The 20,905-nt window shown below is 43.3% G+C and overlaps 1 protein-coding gene and 1 long non-coding RNA gene across 4 annotated transcripts in view; one reads left to right on the top strand and one right to left on the bottom strand.

Annotated features, from left to right (window-relative positions):
* Nucleotides 1-2,426, top strand: part of ZNF12 (zinc finger protein 12) — a 1,264,586-nt gene extending 1,262,160 nt beyond the window's left edge. Inside the window, exons 8-9 of one of the 2 annotated variants that reach the window (XR_014022764.1) lie at nt 93-259; nt 2,365-2,426. The gene's annotated coding sequence lies outside the window, so the exon portion shown is untranslated. Of the gene's footprint in view, nt 1-92; nt 260-2,364 lie in introns of those variants that run through there. The other variant, XR_014022769.1, reaches the window with a different exon arrangement.
* The window catches only part of LOC308652360, a 33,433-nt gene continuing 13,699 nt past the window's right edge, over nt 1,172-20,905 (bottom strand). Inside the window, exons 2-6 of one of the 2 annotated variants that reach the window (XR_014022772.1) lie at nt 13,626-13,688; nt 9,052-9,092; nt 7,200-7,554; nt 2,933-3,107; nt 1,172-1,516 (exon numbers count right to left, since the gene is read on the bottom strand). This is a non-coding gene — a long non-coding RNA (uncharacterized lncRNA). Of the gene's footprint in view, nt 1,517-2,874; nt 3,108-7,199; nt 7,555-9,051; nt 9,093-13,625; nt 13,689-20,905 lie in introns of those variants that run through there. The other variant, XR_014022773.1, reaches the window with a different exon arrangement.

Consider the following 20,905-nt stretch of genomic DNA (forward strand, 5'->3'; position numbering starts at 1 on the left):
GTCTTCCTTCTACAAAACCTAGGTTCTTATTAAGGTAAATCTTTCTTCCAGAATTTGGTTGAATAGGAGTCTGTTTGCTCTTCTCCAAACAGGAGAAATCAGGTGAAGAACAGTGCTGAGAACAAACTGTTGCCCACTGCACTGCCAGTGGTCCACAGAGTCTGTCCCTTCCAATCAGGAAGGTTGGAAGCCTCTGATGTCATCACTCATTCCAACCTGGCAACCAGTTTGAAGGAAAACACCTGTAACTGTCAGACTGGTATGTGCACCTGTCCTAGAGTTCTAGAGGAGATGGTCTCTGCTGTGACTGATCCAAACTCTGTCCACTTTGCCAAACTAACCTATGGGTCTCTGACTCCCTCTTTCACTTCTGTCTGGACCCGGGTTCTTCTCTCCATTGTCAACACAACACATGTTAGATACCCAACCTCTGGGCATTTCCATTTCAGAGTTCAGTGCAGTGGGAGATTAAGGAGTATGGCAAGGAAGAAGGGGGAGGGCAGAAATGACATGACCTCCCAAGAAGGAGCTCAGTATGTACAAAAGAACCCAAGCACACTGAATTATCACTTGAAAACCCTAAAAGGAAACACTCAGTTTAGCAAATCTAATCTGCTAAGTGCCACTGGCCTTCACTGTTTTCAGAAATCTGTTAAGGGGACACACACTCTGCACTTAGGCATGTTTGACACAAGGATTCCTTTTGAGGTCATAAAATCATAGGAAATTGTAAACATGCTCATGGTTTTCCTAGAGTGTCTACACTATCTGGGAGTCTATGGATCACCTCAGGTTAGCCTCTCAGTTCCAATCAATCTCTCTCCAGTTACATAGCATATTTGGGAGCACAGACATTGCTCTTGACCTGCATATTTCATTGTCACCTATGCACCCTATGGAAAGTCTCACATGTAGAAAAAAGAAACAAATGGGAGATTTTCTGATTGAAGACAGAGAATAATATTTGCTGAGAAGATGGGAAGTGCATGGGATGTGACCCAGCACCCAGTGGAACTGGGGAGCTGCTTCCAAACGTCCTAACTTAGCCTTTTGCTTTACAGCTGGGCATTCAATCCATGTTTTATCTTTCTGTCCACAAAATGTGTTTAAATGTGTAGAAAACTCGCCATGTTAACCATTGTGCTGTATAGAGGGTGAATTGTCTCAATTACATGCATGTCTCACTTAAAAATGGAGATATATTCCTAAAAATGTGTTATAGGGTGATTCATCATTGTATAAACATCCTAGAGTGCTCTTACACCAACTGAGATGGCTACAATCTCACTGTGCTGTCATACTGTGGGACAAATTCATGTATGTGGTGCATTGTTCCATCGTTGGCCATAACGTCATCATGTGGGGCATGAGCTGTATTATCCATCGGGAGAGCTTTTCCATCACCATAAACAGCCATTCTTCACCCATGAAGCATTAATTCCCACTTCTCCTTCCGCAACTAAAGATGTCTTGTGTAGGAGCCCTGTTATCCTTCTCCATGTCACTAGCCAGGTAGCTGGGGAAAGAAATCAGGATGCTCCTTAGGGGCACAACCAGGAAGGACCTCCATTTGGTGTCCTCATCCTTAAAAAGAATTCAGGCTGACCATCTTAAGACAGGACTACACCATCCCTATCCAGAATTAACCCTTGGTCCGGAGGCCTCTGTTGGACAGACACCTTCTGCAGGGCACCTCTCACACCCTGATGCTACTGAGAAACCCTCTGCCGCACCTGAGGCTGCTTATTGCCAGTGCAGTTGACTCAGTTTCCCCATCTCCGTCCTCACCCACTTCCCTTCTGCTTTTTCCAGGTGCTCACATCTGTGTCCCCCATAGGTCAGGACCTGACCCTGGTTTATTTCTCTCCCACCAATTTGTCATCCCTCTCCCACCAATTTGCTAGTGGATGGCTTGGTTTACATTGAGCACTTATTCAAAAAGCTGTTGATAGATCTCCTTCCCCAGGTTCCTATTCCCTGACATGGAGGACCCACTTCATAATGTTTTGTTGAACACATGAATGAATGAATGAAGCTTTATCCATAGCCCAGTGCCTTATGACCACGTCATAGACTAAGTACTATAACATAAACACTTTGCAAGATAAAAAGAAGTCAGCTTAGTATTTTTAAATATTTGGATATTTGGATAAGACCCTGCCTTCCTGAGGTGTTCAGTGCAGCGGGATTAGGGCAAGGGGCAGGGAACATGATACCATCTTATAATGGGCCTTAGCACTGCCAGGCTGCAGAGGGTGACTGATCTGGGAACAAAGCACAGATTTGTTTTGTTTTACAGACAGGGTTTCGCTTTTTTTTTTTTTTTTTTTTTGCACAGCCTGTTGTCCAACTCCTGGGCTCCAGCGATCCTCTTGCCTGAACCTCTGAGTAGCTGAGAGTACAGATGGGTGCCACCCTGCCCAGGTAGGTGTTAGTTTTTAGGCTGACTTTAAGAATAGGTCATTTTTGGGTCTGGGGTTGGGGCTCAGCAGTAGAGCACTCACCAGTACATGTGAGGCCCTGGGTTCGATCCTCAGCACCACATAAAAATAAATAAAATAAAGGTATTGTGTCCAACTACAACTAAAAATAAATATTAAAAAAGAATAGGTCATTTTTAATGAGATACAAATGTATGAAACCAGCTTGACAGGAAATACAAGATAAAGAGGAAAGAGAGGGCATTTAGAAGATAGGTGGTAAAGGAATTTAATGGTGGAAAAATTGTAGAGAGGGCTTAATTCCACATGAGGACTCCATTTTTGGTCTAGAAAGTGATGAGCAACACAGTTGCTAAGGAGGCCTGGGAGGTGGTTGGACCCCATTTTGGAAGAATTTTAGGGAATGCATAGAAAGCCTCAGGCCTAGGAGTCACTGGTAAGAAGGGCCAGCAGGGAGCACATTACAGTGAGCCTATACTATGTAGACAGACCTGAATTGGGCGTCTCTCTTGGGAATCCAGAGGCAGAAGGCAATGCGACATTGGTGCAGGTACAAAGCTGTCAGATGCAGCTGCAGCTCCAGTCTCTGCAGGGATGAGATGTGTCCATTCTTCCTTCCTCTCAGGTGGGCTATATGTGTCCTTTGGTTTCATTGATTTCTTCTAACTGATATTAAGGTAGTTTAAATGTTTGTTTTTACTATAAGTTCAAGAAAACTATGCTATACTGCTGTCATTTCTTCTACCAAGTGCAAACAGGACAAGAAGTTAAAAATCAGAGGACAGGCTAGAGCCCCATTGTTCCACTCCTACCCTCTCAGGTAGTGAATCCTTGTTGCGGGAGTAAAAGTGACAATGGTGACAGAAACCACATGTCCAACCCTCCAGGGGACATTTATCTGGGTGCTTTTATGTTTCAGGTAGAGGATGGAAGCCACACTTGGACGTCCAGGAAGCCATGTGGTGAAGAGGGGCAGAGCCAGAACTCCTGGACCCCACCCAGTTCTCGATTCCCACCTTCCATAGCCCAGATCTGGGAGGCTGCTTCAGTCTGGTTTCTGCACTGTGACCTCTAGTTGCCATGTGTCCTTAGGTACCAATTCTGTCCTTTCTGCTTAGGGACACTACTGCCTTGCCCAGCTGTTCTCCTGCTCTGTGGCTTGGAGACTCCTCATCTGGCCAGTGAGCTGTTCTTTCTTTGGTCTGGCTTCTCTCAGCAATTTAAATTTCTAATGATTGACATTTCTTATCTTTTTCCCTCTTTTTGAATTTGTTTCAGAGGGGACAATAAGTCTGGACCCTGTGAATTCCATGTTGGGTAGAAGTGGCAAAAGTTCACCTTTGGCACTCATTCTTTTCCCCCAGGGTTTCACTAGTTCTTTGGATCATGATGGGGAACTTATCAAGGTACAGGGGCATTGACTTTCTAAAGTACAAGTGAAGGTGAAAGGAGAAGACTCAGCCACGTGAGCCTGCCAAGGCAGAGGTGGGCAGAGCTTCCTTGGAAGCCTTCTATTCACATGGACCCCAAGGCTGAGCAAGGGGTTGTCACTCACCAGGATTGCAGCCTGGTTCAGAGGGTCTCTCTCATTGGAGGACTCAAGACCTGCTATAGCCCTTCCCTCTAAGGCCCTGATCATACCTCACCTCCCCACAAAAATATTTCTTCTTTATTTCCTACTGTAGTGATTTTGGTTTCTTTGGGATCCCTATTGCCTTGTCCAACCAGAAGTTTCCAAAACTAAAATTATAACAGTGAAAACATTGTCATTCCCATTCAATTAGAATCTGTGGGGATAGGCCCAAGCACCTGGGCTGTAGTGTTTCTCTATGCGACTTTATGCTGAAAGGCTGGTCCTTGCAAAGCATTTCTGTTCACTCTGCCGTCTCTCTAGTATAACTGTCATTGTTGTATCAGACTGCATCCATAGGAGGAAAAGAGAAGTGGAGAGGTAACAGTGGATTCTAGGCAAAACCTAAGAATTTACTTTAGTTTGGAAAATATATCAACATATAGTAAGACCAGCACTGCCTACTTGTAGCCAAAATAATCAAGGCTTTTCATGGTTCACAACAGAAAATTTAGCTGGAACAGAATTTTGATACTTTTGCATAATCATGAATCACTTCAGTATTAGATAAGGTCTTAGCAAATGTCATTGTGGGAAACCAGAGTACAGTTACTAAGAAGCTAAGATAGCTCTGATGTTCTGGGCAATATAATCTTATGGGACCACAAATGGAGGCATGGGCTGTCCCTGACTGAAACATCATGTGGCATGTGAGTGCATTAGAAAGCTGTCCACTAGAAGAGTGTGTGAACTTCTTGGTTGTTATGGGTGGACCCAACCAGCTCTGTTGGTCACAGTTATCATGAATGGAAACTGGATAAACAGAGCATCCTGGCAATGGTCTTCTACTGTAATAGGACCTGCTTCCTGACCAGCACCACCTTTCACATCAGGAAGAGACTTAGAGGGCAGCTCAGGCCTGTGAAGAAGAAGCCAAGGAACATGCAGGTCTCTTGGAAGGCCTCTGGGACCTCATCCAACTGTGAACATTTATGATTGCCTAATATGGTGGACACTTACTATGCCAGCAAGTTGGATGAACTAAGTTCACTTCATTCATATTTGGTATGGATACATTAGAGTCATGGAAGAGATCAAAGTACAAAGCATACAGACAAGCCTGTGCATAAGGTCTAATAGTATATTAAAAGAAAGACTTTAGAGCCAAACTGTGGAAGCAATCCAAAGCCAGTCAATGGATGAATGGATGAATGGACAAAAGATGGAGTCTATCCTCAAATTCAACTATTAGCCCTAAAAAGGAAATGCTGACACATTTCCACCAATATAGGAGCTTAAGATCAGTGCACAAATCAGCCAGACATAGGGACAAATACTCTTGAGTTCATACTATGCAAGACAGACGAGGCACCAAGAATTGTTAAATTCATAGAAAGTAGAATGATGGTCAGCAGGAGCTGTGGGAAGAGAAGTAGGGAGTTTGTGTTTCAAGGCTGCAAAACCTTGTAGGGGTGATTAAAAAAAATCTAGAGATAGGAATGTGGTAGTGACTGCACAAGGAAAACCTACAGTCACGCTTCACATGACAAAATTTTAGCCGATGATGGACCAATACATCACATATATGAAAGGGCACCATCACATGATATTCCATAGTGATGTCACAGCCATAGGTGTAAGCGCACTGTATGCCGTGAGTGCACAATGATGAAATCAACTAAACACATCTGGGAAAAAAACCTCCCTCACAAGAGACACATGGTTGTACTTAATGCTGCTGAATTCTACACTTCACAACGGTCACATGTTTTGTTTTGAATATATATTTATTCACAAATTTTGGTGAGAGAGAGACAAAGCATGACTCAGTTACAAAGGTAGAAAGCAGAGGCCTAAGTTAGGAGGTTGGTGAGCAACTCACCAGTTCCTTCAGGTACCATGCACTTTCCCCAGGAGAAAACAATGTCTGGAATTACAGAACTTTCCTGTTGTTGTTGTTGTGTTTTTTTGTTTTTGTTTTTTTTTTTTTTTGTATATGTGACATTTTTCTTTAAGGTACATAGTGGTAGTGAAATATGTGTGTCACGACCCATGCTGGGAATCCCAAATTTGCTAAGCAAGTGAGATTAATTGGAATTGAGAGGCAGACTTTTAGTTGACATATAAACTCCCCAAATTATAGACACCATGTGAAGAGTGTGTGAGCACATGCAGTTTTGTATTATAGATCCTCAAAATGTCTCCCAAACTCAAGGATGGCTTAGGATGTGTCCTCAGGACAGATTCCTGAAGACAGTAAAGGCCAGTGACATTTAGCAGAATAGCTTTGAAAACCACGGGTTTTCATTTTTCAGCTGACAATTCAATGTACCTGGTCTTTTGTGTATATTTATTATCTTCCTCTTGACAGGACTTATCATTTCTATTTTCCCTAAGTTTCCTCGATATTCTTCTCCCTCTTGGCCAGACTGAGCTCTCAAATGGTAATGTGCAGAGAGGAGGGACAGACTCCAGGAACCCTTGGCACACATGGGACAAGTTTCTCCTCAGGACTGATCACTGCTGATTTCTCCCCTATCCGGAGAGGCGCATGTTCAACCAGATTGCAGAAGGGTTTGCACAGATCAGAGTCTAGGTTTTGTGGAAGAGAAGCAAGTTTGGGAGAACTCACGACCACTTGTCAACTGTCTGCCAAGCCTGAGGACCAGAATTCCCAGCCTAGCACCTCAGGGTACTGCCTGGAGGTAGTGGTGGATGACAAAGTTACAGGACCATCGGATGAAGGAGCTGGAGCGAGAACAGATTTGAGACCGTGACTGACATGGAAGAAAGGATAGAGAAGTCAGGAAAGGTGGACTACAGAAGCCCAGTTTTGAAGGAGGACAGGACAGGATGTGGGTCAAAGAAGTCCACGTGGAAGGTCAATCTGCGGAGAGAGGAACTGGGTTTGGAGATAAGATCCAAACAGAGGAAAGGGATAGAGGGGATGTAAGCAGGGTCACTCCCCCCAAAAGAGAAAGTTTGTATAATGAGGATAAATTTTTAAAAACGGGGAGATGGGACCATGGAAAGGCGAATCAGGGGCAGATGGTTATCAGCAAAGGTAAAATGGCTGAGGAGAAAGGAAGAGTTCACTGGTTTGGGTTTTCTGGTGGTGGACTGGGCTTAGTGGTGAAAGGCTGGATTCTGAACAGCACCTTTACTTGGGTTTCTTTACTCAGCCTCACCTGCCGCCTCAGCCATCCTGCCAGAAGAAGCAAATGGGTGACCCCTGGATTCAAAGAAGATGAATAGATCTGCCAGAGTTTTCTGACTTGACCCAGAGTGTAGAACCCAGGATTCAGACTGTCTTCTGTCCAGAAAAGAAAAGAGGTGTCGTCTTCAGATTCAGAAGTGGAGGTGGAAATTGTCAGGGTTTTGACTTGACCTGGAAGGTAGGACTCCCAGCCTTCATACTGTCCTCTGTCCAAAAGAGGAAAGAGGAGTCGTCATCTGATTCTGAGGAGGAGGTGGAAGTGGAGTTGTCAGTTTTGTGACTCCACTGAAGGGGTAGATCCCAGTCTTCAGAACCAGTCCTCTATCCTGAAGTGGAAAGAGAAGCAGTCATCAGATCCAGAGAAGCTGGAAGTGGATCTGTCCAAGTTTTCTGACTCCATACAGAGGGTAGAACTTGGGCTTCAACTTCAGTGCTCTGGCCAGAAGAAGAGGACGTGGTCATCAGATTCTGAGGAGGATCTAGAGGATCTGGACCTTGAGCCTAAGCACCTCTGGGTTGTGGAGACACTGTGGGCTGAAGACGAAGCTGAAGAGACAGCGTGTGTACTCAGTGCTACCAGAGCACCGTGAGGTCTTCACCAGGCTGATAGGCAGGGAGACCTCAGTTAGTTCCTTCCAGTGCTTTTTACACTAAACAGGAGCAGGCATATGGGGAGACAGTTGGGGGTTAGGGTAGGGATCAGGCACCTGGGCTCCTGGGTCATGATGCTGATATATTAGTGATGTTTGTGTCATGGTTAATTCTGATGAAATAACTGGCAGGGACCACAGTGTGAATTAACTCCAGAGTGCTATTTTCTAGCTGTGCTCTGCTCTACAGCAGAATCACCTCAAGTCCTTGCTATGAAGCAGAATTCTGGGCCTGACCTTGGGTGTATGTAATGATTTTTGGAGTGGGGGTCAATAAAGTCTGAGGATCAGAACCAAAAATGAGAGCTGGGGTTGTGGCTGAGTGATAGAGCACTCGCCTGGCATTTGTGAGGTACTGGGTTTGATCCTCAGCACCACATAAAAATAAAATAAACATACTGTGTCCATCTACAACTAAAAAAAAATGGAACTGAAAATGATGGTTCAGGGTGTCAAGAATAAAGGTTGAGATGAAATTGGGATTCTAAATTGGTCTAAGCTCTAGTTAGAACTTACTCACCTTCATGTCTGAGAATTGCATCCATGAAGTCAAACAACCTCTCCTCTTTCTTCCAGATCATTGGGTGAGGAATGTGGTGCATTCTCAGCAGGATATCTCAGGGGACACTGAGAGAGTCGTGAGGAAGAGGGGCCTCTTGGACAGATAATCCAGGATCACCCAGAGCCACATAGTTACTGTATCATGCTCATGGGAGCTGGGGGTACACGAGTCCATGAAGGAATGATGAGAAACCAGGGTTCTTTCTCGTTCCATTCATTCCTCAGACATCCCTAAATTTTAGTGTCCTGAATTCAGCTTTTCTCCTGTGGTATTGATATCAAGGTCCTTTTTTATATATATTTAGGTGCCACGGTATTGGACCATTTGAAGGTGTCATGTAGTGACTAAGAATGAAATGGAATTACTTTCAAAACATTTGAACCAGAGGACTAGCGTAGATAATTTTACTACATATCATGAATTTCATTGGTTTATTTTGAACAAGATGGCCATAAAATTATTACTGTCTTTTAATAGTCTTGAGATAGTTGTTATTTTGAAAACATGCTGTTCCTAATAAATTTTCTAATGGGTGTTAAGAGTTTTTTTATAGGTACATAGATATTTTCACTTTTAAGAGAGGTTTTCATCTTTTCAGCTATCATACTTACGTATCTACTATGTTTCCAGATCAGTGGTAATACCCCAAATTCTGAACAATATAAATGTTAAAGTTTAGTCCTCATTATTGAGTTGTGAACTTTGAGCTGCCATTTTTAATGTGCCTTGACCCTTGACACATCTGTCATTTTAAGTTTTTTTTTGAGAGAGAGAGAGAGAGAGAGAGAGAGAGAGAGAATTTTTTAATATTTATTTATTTTAGTTTTTGGCAGACACAATATCTTTGTTTGTATGTGGTGCTGAGGATCGAACCTGGGCTGCACGCATGCCAGGCGAGCGTGCTACCACTTGAGCCATATCCCCAGCCCATACATCTGTCATTTTAAAGAGGGTGTAGGGGCTGGAGCTGCAGCTCAGTGGTAGAGCACCTGCCTTGCATGTGTGAGGCCCTGGGTTTGATCCTCAGCACCACATAAAAATGAATAAATAAAGATATTGTTTCCATCTACAACTAAATAAATATATATATTTTTTTTAAAAAAAAAAAAGAGAGTGTGTGTTTTAATGGTTCATGTGCTGGGCTGGAGATATAGCTCAGTTGGTAGAGCGCTTGCCTTGCATGCACAAGGCTTTGGGTTCAATCCCCAGCACCACCACCCCCAAATAAAAGTTCATGTGGTATGTGCTTTGAAAGAACATAACATATTTCTTGGGGAAAATTAATAAAGATGAATGTCTTTGCACTTTTATGATGTATGGGATCATGTCAGTCTAGACTGCTTCTTTGCTGTCAAATGACACTGTTATATCACAGGGTTCCAGGTAATTGACCAAATTTATTTCTTGTGGAAAAAAAAATCTTCAAGTGCTTTTCATGTTGGAAAACAACAGAGAAGGTGGCAGATCTTAAGCTGGAGATTGAAAGCAGGAAACATAGGAAGGCAAATCAGGAGGAGTACAAAGAAGAAAGAAAATTCTTTTTTTAAAAAATATTTTATTTACATTTTAGTTTTCGGCAGACACAACATCTTTGTTTGTATGTGGTGTTGAGGATTGAACCCGGGCCGCACCCATGCCAGGGGAGAGCGCTGCCACTTGAGCCACATCCCCAGCCCCAAGAACGAAAATTCTAAGGGAACTGTGTAAAAATCCTAAATCTGAAATCAAGGAGAAGTGTCTCGCAGGAGGATGCCTTCCTGGTAATGGTCCAAGGAGGGGGACACACAGGGGAAGATAGAGTTTGTTAGTTGAGTCATTATTAGAGTCTTTTCCACAACCTCTAATTCCAGTTTTACATAACAGAAGGTTGTGAGGAAATAGAAACACACGAAGGAAAATGAAGGGAATGGAGCAGGTTCTAAGAAGAATGAGGTGAGAGGAAGAACTAACGCTCTAAACAGATAGGCACGGAGAGGAAAGAGATACTAGTGCAGTCACAACAACTGTAGAAAGGCATCTTGGGAGATGGGAGCACCAGGGAATGTGGGAGCAGTTGGGGAAAGAAGCAGGTGAAGCAACGTATCATCCAGAAGTAAAACAACGCTAAAGAGAGGTGGCAACAGAGCCAGCGATGAGATGTGAATGGGTTAGAGAGAGAGAAAAAACAATGCTGAGGGGCTGGAAAGGATGACATTTGGAGCTTAAAACTAGATGGATACATTAAAGAGGGGGGTGGAGGTTGAGGGAGTGGAGCAATTGAGAGGGAAAAGTTGCATGAAGAGAGAAGCCACTGAAAACAGCCACTGATAACAGCCACTGTTGTTGGGTGTGGTGACGCAAGCTTGTAATCACAGTGGTTTGGAAGTCTGAGGCAGTAGGATTGGAAGTTCAAGGACAGCGTCAGCAACTACTGAGTCCTTGTCTTAAAAAATAAAGAGGGCTAGGGGTATGACTCAGTGGCAGAGCACCTCTGGGTTCAGTGTCTAATAAGAACAACCAGCAACAACAATAAACCAGATGGACACTATGCAAAGCAATTCTGATGCCGATAAACTGCACTGAGGTGAAGTGCTACAGATTGAGGCCACAGGCCTCACTATACTGCCCACACTTCAGACACTAGCTGCAACCTCTGGGTTTCCCAGACCACTCATGCCATCCCAGAACTGTCCTCAAGTCCAGGCTGACATGTCCCGGATCTCAAGTTCAGCATGCCTGAAATCCAATTGCTATCACTCTGCAGTATTGACCACATCACCAAAGTAATAAGCAAGCCAGGTGACACATGTTCTACTTATATATTTCATTTCAGGAAAGTCCACAGCCTGCTACAAGAGGTATCAGCAATAGCATGACTTGGTTGTTCCCAATTTCCAGCAGGCAACCCTGAATTTCTTTTCTCCACATTAACACATTCCAGGAAAGGAGAAACACCATCCTGAGGAGGACAGCTAGCTCACCTGGAAACTGATTTTTAATGTGCATCTTCTGAATTCACAAAAACTCCCACCAGCACTATAATTGCTTCCTTTTAGTATCATCACCTCTACAATAAGATGATGATGGTCCCAATCACATACTGTACCATCAGCAGGAAGCAGGGGCTCCGTGGAAAGCACTTAATGCAGTTTTGTGAATACCACACTTATCAGTGGTGTCTATTCCTGGCTTATCACTTTCCAAATTAGTACAGCAAATAAAACACAAGTAAGTCAAAGATTTTCCTTCTCCCCGGGCGGGCTCATCTCCAATCTTATTCCTCCCATCAAAACAAAACAATCCTCTTTTGACCTTAACTCCCTCCACATCTACTGACTAATTCTTCTTTTCCCATTGGGTCAACATTTGTTTAAAAAATTTGTACCCAGATGAAATCCAATTCTTTCACTCTCTTTTAAACCCCTCCAGATCCAGCTAAACAAATCCTCAAGGAGTCCCAGGACTGAATCCCATGGCCAGTTCTGTCCTTGGGCTTGACTATGAACAGTTGATACAGTTCCTCCTCCAACCCCCAGATCTTTTAATTTCCTTAGCTCCTGAAACTTCATGCCTCTGGTCCTCATTCTGGCCTCACTACCAGCCCCACCCAGTCCTACCTTCTGTAGCACTTGGCACATGAAAGAGTCCTGGGCTCAGCCCCTTACCCAACACAGCTTTCCATGCTGACTTCCAGTGCAGGCTGTCCACTGAAGTTCCAACACAAGCCCTGCCCTCTTGCTATCTCTGCTTTACCTCATGCTAACAGCGCCAATTCAAAATGGCTAAAACCCAATTCTGGCTTTTTCTTAAATTTGATTTTTCACCATCTCCCACTCCCAGTTTAATTATAACCTAGTTTTCTTGGTCACTCAGGGAGCCTCTGAAGAGCTTTCCACATGGGGGCAGCATGATCAAATTATGGTTTTAGGAGAAATACTCAAGGCAGAAAATGCACTTGAGCCAGTGAAGGAAAGAAGTAGTAGAGAATGGGAGTTTCTGCAAGAGTCCAAAGAAACAAAAACAACCCCCAAAACTGTAATAATGGTAACAAGGAGAGAGAGTAAGAGGAAAGGATAACTTTGAATAGAACACCAGCAAACTTTAGCAACTGCCTGTGACAACAGCAAATGGAAGAGCTTACAAGGATCCCACTTTTCTGGACAGGCTCATAGGCTGCCTCAATGAACAAATAGGGGCAAGAGCAGAAGGCATAGACAGACCAACAAAAACGATTTGGGATCTATTGTATTTATTAGCTTGAGGTGTCCTCTGGACATACCCCAGGGAGAGGCTCAGTACCTGGCTGGACAGAGGCATCTGATCCCCGTGGGGGATTGACATAGACTTGGGGTTAAAAGCACAGGACAGTGAGATCAGACAGGAGTAAGGTGGGTCGTGAGCTAACGGCAGAACTCCTCAGATTCACAAAGAGGGCAACAAGACAAATGCGGGACAGAAAATTACAGGGGAGACTGCAGAGTGTCTAAGACAATGATGGGCAATTAGCCCTGGGTGTGCATGTTAGAAATACCCAGTGTACATTAGGTCACGGGCAATCTTCACTAGAACAGGATGAGGGAAGTGGTAGGCACAGAATGGAGACCGTGGGAGGCAAGATAAAATGGGAATGGGAAATGAGGACCCCTCTGCCAGGGATTTCTACTGCACTGTCTGCTGTGCAAGCCAGACCAACCTGCAGAAAGAACTTCTTAGACTCACTTAAGAGAGGCCATTCCTCCAGCAGATCCAGGCCTTATCCTTGCACAGAGCAACAAAATCAATATTTTAGTCACCACAAAGATCATGGGTGCTGAGTCCTTCCTGGGCATTATGCTGTCTACCCAGAGGACAGACAAGTAAGGTTATCAGTGGCAGTGGCTTGTTGGTTGTTATTTAGGAAGGCGATTCCTAATCACATCAAAGAAATATTTAAAATCCAAAAGAAAGGAACATTCTCACTTACGGTCAAGTCAAGGAATGTATAATATTAATAATTACTTGCTCTGAATGCCAAAAAATAGGAGACACACATGTACTCTGGTTTTAGGGATGCTTTAAGGATCATGCTGTCTACACACATGAACAGGACAAGGTCATTGGTTGTTGATCACTATACTGTTTTGAACATATTTTAGACTATTTATTTGCCTCCTAAGGAATACTGTAAGCAAAAGCAGAGAATAAACACATGAATAGAAAAACTCACCAGGGATTTACTCATTCTCTGCTGCTCTTGGAAAACATGGAAGATGTGGAAGCAGGTGCAGACCTGGGGATTGAAAATGCAAGCAGTGTGGTTATGAGTCATCTGGCCTGCCGTGGCAGGGATCTACTGCATAAAAACCTTCCCAGAAACCTCCCAGGACACCTCCTGGGAGGCTGTCCCATTAGGTCTTCCCCACCCACATGTCTGTATCGGTGAACAAGTGGGTGTGAGTCTCATGGTGAATGAACTTCAAATCCAAATGAAAACATCTGCCATCATTTAAATGTCAGCTAAAAAAGGAATTCTGCTCTACAGCACTCAGCTGTTTTCTAATTATAGAAACTTTGGCTCTGGTGAAAGGAGTATTTTTAAAAATATTTCTTTTAGTTGTAGATAGACAAAATGCCTTTATTTTGTTTATTTATTTTTATGTGGTGCTGAGGATCGAACCCAGTGCCTCATACTTAGGAGGCAAGCAGCTCTGCCACTGAGCCACAGTCCCAGCCAGAAAGGGGTATTTTATTAAGAAACTTACTGTGACTTAAATGTAATACAGGGGAAGGCATGCTGGCCCGAAAGTGCCCACAAACCAACCGGAGACCTTGGAGAACCACTCCCATCTCAGACCCAACGTCTTCCTCCCTCAAAGGAGGCAGAAAGAGACTTTGCCTTCACTAAGCTGCATGACTCTGCAAGGACAGGCCTCAGCGGGAGTCAGTCAAAGAACTGAGGTGCAGATGGAGGCTGTCGCACACTGGGAGACACTGGAGCTCCGGAGGAAGAAGGGAGAAGGAGCAAGAACAGAGGAGAGAGGCAGAAGTCTCACGGAGGACAGGAGGACAGTGTCCCCTCCTCCCCAGCACACGGTGGCCTTACAGATGTACCCACGGAGCACCTAAGGCAGCGCAGCTCGTCCTGCCAGCAACCCGACCCCATCCTGAAGCCAGTAAACCCTGTCCTGCTTCACGCCATAACGTCCTGCCACGCGGTTCCTGCACCCACTACCTGCACCCGCTGGGATTGCGCAGCTATGGCCCTTCAGGGGTCAGGGATGACAGGGGCGAAGGTTTCTGCCGCCGGTCGGTCGTTGCTGCTCTGGACGGATCTGGGTGCAGATGATTCCGAGGGCCGTTACGAGTCCAGAGGAGAACTAGCGGTTCCTGGGGCCGTTATTGCTCCCGAGGGGGCCGAGGGTGGACGCTAACAGATGCCACTGCTGCTCCCAGGCCTCAGACCTCCCCTCGCCAAACAGGTGTGCTCCAAGGGCCCAGGCCGCGCCTCCCTCCAGGTCCCAGATCCTCCTGCTCAACTCAGCATCCTGAGTCATGCCGGCTGCCTAGGGAACCAGCCCTGCCGCCCTCCGCCCAGGCTCCATTCCTTATATTGTGGTTTTGTTTTTTGTTTTTACTGAGCTCTTACATGACTTATCTGGTGTTACCATCCGAAATAAATATTTCATTAAATACAGAATGAATTGTCTCTCTTACAAATTGACCTTTTGAACATCCCATGTTGAGGTTTGTTTTTCATTGGGCAGCAAAAGCTCTATAGGACAGCAAACATTTCACTCAACAATCTGTCAAACTTTATGTATTTTGTGGAAAAAATATAATTCTGGATTCCAGATTTTGTCATTTTATTGATTTGTGATATTGTTTTGATTTATGTAAAAATATGTGAATCGAAAGTATATGACTTTGGGGCTGGGGCTGGGGCTTAGTGATAGAGTGGGTGCCTAGCATGTAGGGGGCACTGAGTTCAATCCTCAGCACCACATAGAAACAAGTAAATAAACAGAGGTATTGTGTCCATCTAAAACTGAAAAAAAATTTTAAATGTTTATGACTTAGTTTTTATGTGATGCATCATCAATATAAAAGTGTTGAACACTAACAGTGCTTACCACAAGGAGAATGTAGTATTTTTGTTTCCTGCATTAAAATGTCTGGAGGAAGGGAGCCAGATGCGTTGTATGTTCATTTAGTGTGGGTCATAATGTCTTTATAAATTGGCAGTATAATTGCATAGTTTAACCCTCATTTTATTTTCCCCTCTTGCTTCATGGTTTTTGCTTTGTGTAGCAGTCTGTCTTCCCAGCATCCTAGTCTTGGTTTAGTGGCTGTGGTCTGTCTCCTCTTCCTTCTGAGTGTGAAGGAAAGGTGGGAATCCAGCGGCAGTAGGTCCAGCAGACTTTGCTGCCCAGACTGAGGAGCGGGTGGGCTGAGTGGGGCTCATACCTGTCTTTGCACATGTAAATCAGACAAGCTGGGGTCACTCACCACAGAGCACCATGCACGGAACAAGAACTGGAACCTCAGCATGTCAAGCCACCTGTAGTCATTATTCCCATGTAAAAATAAAATTGTCTAAGAAGTCAAAACCATTTCATGGTGAGCCAGAATGACATCTAATTAAAGGAGGGTGCCTGAGCTGGAGTGCAGGACTCGGCCAAGTCCTCCTGTGTTAGAAACAAAGGCCTTGCCTGTGTGACTTCCCTTATGAAGCCCTGTTTCAGTTATTTTCATTTCTTTTCTTTTTTTTCCAGTAAACATTTCTTTAATCTTTAGATTTCTTTTTATAAGAACCCAGTTCAACACGTCTGTAATTCAACAATATAAAGAGAACACAAATAGCAAAAAAGCCACCTTTGCTTCCTCTTAATATATCCCTTATTCGCTTGAGGTAGGACTTATTTCTCTGAAGATTCTTTTATTGAGTTGCTGTCAAAATGGAACTGAATTCCTATGTAGAGCAGCGGCATACCTAAGTGAAACATTAGAAAATAAATAGGGAATTCAGACTTTAAAAACTAGATAATTGAATCATGTGATAGCAAAGTTATGGTCTTACCCAGGAAAGCTACTTGGAAAAGGTAAATTTTAAAGGGTAACATCCTATGAATTGTCACTTACAAATGGAATATAAGCAAAGGTACCAGTGAACAAGCAAAGTACAACTGCCTCTGTCCCATAAGTAGACTTGAGTGTGGTGAGGCATAAATAAAGTCTCCAATGAATGGTATTGATTTTGCTGTGAGAAAGAAGGATGAGGGCTGGAGTTGTAGCTCAATGGCAGAGCACTTGCCTCGCAAGTGTGAGGCACTGGGTGTGACCCTAGTACCACTTAAAAACAAAGACATTGAGTCCATATACACCGAAAATTTTAAAAAAAAAGAAAGAAAGAAGGATGAGTATACTGTGTAATTGGTCTAGCACCTATGGAGGATGTGACATCTACATAAGTAAATTTCCCACATAAAATTGAAGTTGCCTTGTGCAAGGCCCTGGATTTGATCCCCAACACTAACAAAAACATTGGTGTTGCAATGGGCAAAAGGTGTGATTATGCAGTCGAAGGGGAGAAATAAAGAATGTCCACACGCTTCTGCACTTTTCAATGCTTTATTCACTCAAATCACTCAATACAATTTCACTCTATAAGTTCTTAATCAAGAAAATGACAATCCTTAATTCTCGACACTGCAATAGACATAACAATTCACAGCAAACAATTCTGTGGATTAATTAATTCTAAGCACTGCAGCACACTTAATCATGACAGACTAATGACAGACATCCCTCTGCATGCTAAGTTCAAGTGTCAGATCAAAAGGCTTTAAGTCCAGCAGATGCACACTCACTCAGACAGCGGTGATCAGGTCAGGTGATCAGGCTTTTCCTGGGGTGGAGCTGACAGCCGGCTGAGGAGGTGGTCCTAGGAAGAAGTTGCAGCTCTCACCAGAGTCAAGATGTGGCTGTAGAGTTTGAGAGTGGTGAGGAAGATGCAGAGGGTCAGCAACTGACGACAAGTGATGGGCTGTCAGTCCAGGTCATTATCAGGCACTCCAGCTTGTGTGCATCAGTATTGGCTGGCTGAATGTTCATTTGCTCTATTATTTATACTAAATTTGGGAGCTTTTGACCCCCCTTTCGATCCTTATCAGCTGCCACTGGATTTCTCAGTAACATCATTTTACCCTGGGGTTAAAACATCTCACCTGGTGGTCCCCACCCTGATATTTTTACCTTTCCCTATTATCAGGTGAGGACAGCCTGCCAGAGGCTTCACTCTGAGTTTATCAGGGTGAGGGGAAGTGACTTGCTTGTGTCTGAGGGCCACACTGGAGGGCTTCATTAGGCATGCATGGTGAGACTGCAGGTTTCAAACTGGAGTTTTTAAAATGGAGTTGCTTAGGCTCAGGCCTAAGGCCATTCTCACCGTTGGCTATTTTAACTTTAATTAAAATAGCCACAGACTTGTATATTTCTACCAGCCTCTGTAACTGTTTTGCCTTTTCTCCATTTGAGTGATAAAAAAAAAGAAAAAAAAAGAATGAAGGTCCTGTGCTTTAGGAAATGCACCAGTAATCAGAAGGCCAATGGAGGAATATAGGCTTATTAGCCCCTAGGAGGCTCTGGGCAGGGGTGTGGACTGGGCTCATAAGCGTGTGGTGCCGCTGCAGCTTGTCCCCGCAGGAGGATCATGGCCCCTTAGCAATGCCCGGCAAGCTCCTGTCCGTTACCCTGCCCCTACTTTTGCTTCTTGAAGAAAGATTATCAGGTAATTATTGGTTTTCATTGAGATGTTCATGTGTGTGTGTGTGTGTGTGTGTGTGTGTGTGTGTGTTTCTTTTTTTGTAATGCTGGGGATGGAACCCAGGGCCTTGCCCACACTAAGCAAGTGCTCTACCACTGATTTACACTCCCAATCCATGTGTGTGTGAAATGATGACTCACAGGCACCAATCCACTCCTGTCCAGTTCAGTCAGAGAGTTTGAATCAAGTTTCCTGCTGCCTCACACCCTGGCCAAGAGAGCAGGTAGAGAAATATTTTTGATAGAAACCACAGTGCCTTATGGGAACTCTAAATAAGAAAAGCATGAGCTTTGGGGTCAGACTTCCTGGACAAGGAATTTAATATGAGCCTTATTCGGGGCTGGGATTGTGGCTCAGCGGCAGAGCACTCGCCTAGCACGTGCGGGACCTGGGTTCGATCCTCAGCACCACATAAAAAAATAAAGCATTGTGTTGTGTCCATCTACACCTAAAAAATAAATATTTAAAAAAAAATATGAGCCTTGTTCCCCTGATTCATGGAAAAACTGCTGCCCTAGGATTTCTGTGAGGTTTAAAGGTGCCATTGTTGATGAAGCTCACAGAACCGAGCTTGGCACACATTAATCACCTCCAGGGCCCCCTTTCTCTCTTGTTCATTGGAGACAGCGCCCCTGAAAGGAGCCCCTCCTGTCCACGTGATGACACTCATTTGTTCTGCTCAGAATCCTTGTTAGAGAGGCATAGGTGAGGAGGAATTGGTCTTAGGTGCCTTCCCAAATGGCTCTTCAGGTTAAATGCTGATTGAATGGGCTTCAAGAAGAATCTTCATGAGATTTTTCCCTCTAGCAGTCTGAGGTGGAATTTCCCAGGGATCATAACTGCCGGGGTCCTGCCCTAGCGGGGTCCAGGGAGTCCTGAAGGATGAGTGGCGTCGTCGAAAAGGTGAGACAGGAGTCGTTCCGTTGGAGCAATCTCCAGAGAGAGAGCTAATGCAGCTTTCTCTGGGTCATCTTTTATTACAATTTTTCTCATCATTATAGATTCAGAATATGTCATTGATTATATAATTTAAAACTTTGCCAAGACATGACATTTCCTTGACCATGATTGGGGGTACAAACAATGTAACATTAATTTACATTTTTCCAGGATATGACCTTCAGTTATGTAATTATTAAAAGTACAGAATCATTAATAAAATACGTCACTAATTTACATTTTTCAGATTTTCCCAAGATTTACTATTTTTCACAAGATATGTTATTTTCTTATTAACTAATGCCAAACTACATAACCAGACTCGAAGTCTCCTAACCAATCATTAACCTAAAGTACACTTGCACTTTATTTCTAATCTAAAATTCCCATCTAAAAAAGTCCCTTTAAATCTTATATTTAAAATAGCCTAAAGTTTATGAATCATTCTTAAAACATATCAGAAACCTATACAACTAAAAACTTAAGAATTTCTAAACTTAAGAATCTAAATAAAATAATATTTCTAACATTATTCTAAAACTGTGTCTTATAAAGCTATTTTAATTAATTCCTAAATTTATTCTCATAAGACTGGTTGAGCTGCTTTCTCAAAGAGTTTCTTTGTTTCTCAGTCAAGGTGCACTAGTTCTCATATCTTTATAATCTTTCTCAATAGAAAGTAAGTTCTAAAAATCAATCCACTTTCCACCAATATTAACTATGCTCATCATATATCCCTATGTAAAGTAAGAAAGGGTTTATAAAAAGAGAAGAATATAGCTTTATATGTTTTAACTTTCCTAAGTGTATAATATAACTTTCCTTAATCAAAAATGAAACTGCATGTGGTGAACTTTGTGAAATAAGCATACTGATTAGGTTTTCTAAGAGGCTGGAAATATGGGCTTGGGTTCTAGTTGATATAATCAATGTGGTGCCTAAAATTCTCATGACCTTTCAAAGGATGATTGTTGTCCGTTATCAGGTTTGTCCACAATGTACTGAGATAGAAGAACAGCCTTCTACTTTGTCCTTGATATGCTGAGGAGTAGTAGAACAGCCTTCAAGGCATGAACTACATGTTATGTTCTAGCCATCTGAAATTTAATTTTTTTGGCATTTAACATACTCATGCCTCCTGTCAGAAACATAAGCATGAAAATGAAAAGTCCCAATTACATAAAAAAAGGGTCTCATGGTTTCCGTTTCCCACCAACCAGCGTGGCTTTGCCAGCATTCAACCTCACTGTGACCCTGTCAAGACAGTGGGAGAGCGGCTTTGCCAACACTTTTTCTCACTGTGACCCTGTCAAGACAGTGAGTGGGGGATCGCCTTCACCACATAACTCTGTCTAAGATGGGTTCCCCCACCTGTCTGGGGTTACCCTTTTACAGTGTGAACTATATTTTTTATTTTCTTCTTTAAATATTGGAGATTGAACCCCTGTTTTATCACTGAGGTGAAAAAAATCTCTGATTTACTATTCCCATTCCATTTTTAAAGTTTTAATTTTGAGACAGGGTCTCACTAAATTGCTGAGGCTGGCCTCAAACTTGAGAACCTACTGCTTCAGCTCCCCAATAACTGGGATTATAGATGCACACCAGCATGCCTGGTTACAGTGTGCAATCTTGCTGTAGGTTATTTAGGTGTTTCTCCTGCAGGTTTGAAGTAATGCCTGCTTTTAAACCCACAGTTTAAAAGTAAGTTGCTACATAGCACTAATCCTTTTAAATGACAGAAC

Source organism: Spermophilus citellus (assembly GCF_964194105.1).
Source record: "Spermophilus citellus genome assembly, chromosome: 6".
Taxonomy (NCBI): domain Eukaryota; kingdom Metazoa; phylum Chordata; class Mammalia; order Rodentia; family Sciuridae; genus Spermophilus; species Spermophilus citellus.